The following is a 2,895-nucleotide window of genomic DNA, read 5'->3' as shown; positions in this document are numbered from 1 at the left end:
TACGCCCTGGACCAAAACAGTAAGAAAAGGCAGTGTTGTGATTTGAGCTCCATATGAAAAGATCAAGCCGCGACATGTAAGATGAACTATAAATCATCACCAATAATTTTTTTAAAAAAAAAATAATTATATATACTATAGATGCATGGAGATAAATTTTGTGTTTTGCGAAACTAATTTGTTGGGAAAGGCTGCGTTATCAATCACATCAGAATTACTCCAACAGATATGGAAAAATCAGCTCGATTGGTTCAAGTTTAGTAGAAAAATGAAGAAACTTTTTCCAAGAATTTTAAGTTCGAGACTGAGTTTATTTTTTAAAAACATATAAATTGTTGGCAGTAATTAATACTAGTTACTCTGCACACACGATGCATGTGTGTACAGTTTTTTATCATTATCGATGAACTAAAGTGAAATTTGATAAATTATGGAGGGATTAAATTGATATTTGAATTGTTGAAATAAAAAAATAAAAAAAAGTGAATGTTCAAATTTAAAAAACAATAAACAAAAGTGTAATATTAGTATCATATAAAAATAAAGTTGGAAAAAAAATTGCAATCTTTTCTAAATGATTATTATGATGTCATTAATTTTAATAAAATAAAATAGATACGTATAATGTTTGGATCTGGATCTTTGAACTGATCCGAAGCACCAAAAAAGAGGCCTGCAGTGCAGAAGTCAGGCCATCTCCAACCACAAAATCTATTTTGGTGCAAATTTTACACTCTAATAGTGCGATTTCTGCACCAAATACAACATCCATCTCCAACCCATTTACATCAAATCTTACACAAAAAAAATTATTCTCGGAATATTCCATTTACTTTACATATATTAATTATTATATTTTATTTAATATATTTAAATTATGACTAATGTTTTATTATTAATAAATTTAAATAATAATATTTAAGTTTATCTTCTAAATGTATTTTTCTTTCGATTATTGTATTTGTATTTGTATTTGTATTTGAATTATGTGTTTCAAATTGCATTTGTATTTCAAATATATTTTTCATTTTAGTTATGAATTATATTGTTATAGAAATTTTTTGTATTTGTATTAAATTATATTAATTAAAAATCATTAAATCAAATTAGTTTTTAAATATTAATAATTAACATAAATAAATATTTTAAAAATCAACAATTATATTTTTAAAAAGTTTTAGGATTAAATATCTAATTATTAAAATAAATATTATACTATTATTTCATAATATTTACAATTTTTAATACAAATATTTATAATAAATACACATTTAAAAAAATTAAAAAATAAAATCAAAAAAAAATTGACCCCTGCGCCAAATTTGGCGCAGCCCATTGGAGCATTAATGCTGCGCCAAAATGGTGTAAGCGTTGGAGTTGCCCTCAGAACAATCAATGATGCAGTTTACAACTTAGATTGGATGTAAATGGAAAAAAGGGGCCAAAGTCGGTAGCTCGCCATTAATTTCAACCCCATATAGTAATTATAAAGTGGTTCCATTTTGTGATTAATGCACTGATTATGATGTGAGAACTTCGTAGGGAAGAAACCCTTTAATTAAATATTTCACGTTAAAATACCAAGATCTCCAGAGTTAAAAAATTAAAATAATATAATTATATAATTTTCGGAAGGTTAAATGATCGATATTTAAAAAAAATTATATAAATGTCACGTCAAAGTATTTGTATATACATGGATCAATTTTAAATATAAAAGCAATTATACATGTCATCATTATTAGTTTTTTTTTTAAAGAGACATTCTATTAGCCAAATTTAAGTCTTTATATACATCAGCCTGAATACACAAAGGAATTTTTTTTCAACAGGTATATATATAAAAAATAAATAAACATATTTGAAAGAATTTTGTTTAACATGATAATAAGGATTGTGTGAATCATATATAAGTGTTGACTCAGATGTTATAATATATTGTGACAACATGCAGCAGAATAATATGACACACAAATAAATTACTTAATTCAAAATAAATCTGAGATAATTATGTACATGTTAACATGTGTAATGCCTCATGGTAAAATAATAACTAGAAAAGAAATTGAGTTTATCAAACCAATACTGGTGAAGAAAAAAAACGTTCTTTATTAACAAGTCAAAGAAGTAAATTACATCCTAAAATATCAATAACAAAAATAACAAAAAACAAAAGAATGTAAATCAGTGTGATCGAAATTTGGAACAAAAAAACAATCTTTCAATTAACACGTTGTACGGATGTTGTCTTCAAGTATCTCTAACATGTCACAACAACAGAGTGAAATAACGATACTTCGTCTTTTCGAGTTCTTCAAAAAATTCTCTATAACTTTATATATTCTCTCTTTGTTTTCTCGTATCTCGCTCGCTTTTTTTTTCAGCAACTATTCTAGAAACTTGTTTTGATCTTGATGTGATTTCTTGAATAGATTCTCGACGATATAAGATGACTAGTATTTCATTAATAAACAAACTCATTAAATATTATACATCAAATTTAAATTTTAAGAAAGTCAATATTCGATAAAGACGAAAATTTTAATGTACTATCTCATTTAAAAAGAATGGTCAATTTGTATTTATGTCGCGATAATTATAGTGGTCCTCAAGTTAATGCGCCACGTGCCAATGTCGTGTTTAATGGGCCGAGCTCATGACTATTTGTATAGATATCTGGCATTGGGCTTTTAATGGGTCCAAAGTGGAACATCACATCCCTTGATTCGATTGATAAGTATACCAATTTTCTTTAAATCTGTATTTTATTCAATAAAAATTATTATAAATATCTATTTTAATGATAAATTATATAATCCACTTATAACTACTACATATATATTCAGTATAAGATATTTTTCAAGAAATTAAAAATGATAATAATAACGATGATGA

Source organism: Primulina huaijiensis, chromosome 9 (assembly GCF_012295235.1).
Source record: "Primulina huaijiensis isolate GDHJ02 chromosome 9, ASM1229523v2, whole genome shotgun sequence".
Lineage (NCBI taxonomy): Eukaryota > Viridiplantae > Streptophyta > Magnoliopsida > Lamiales > Gesneriaceae > Primulina > Primulina huaijiensis.
This window is presented reverse-complemented; position numbering follows the sequence as displayed.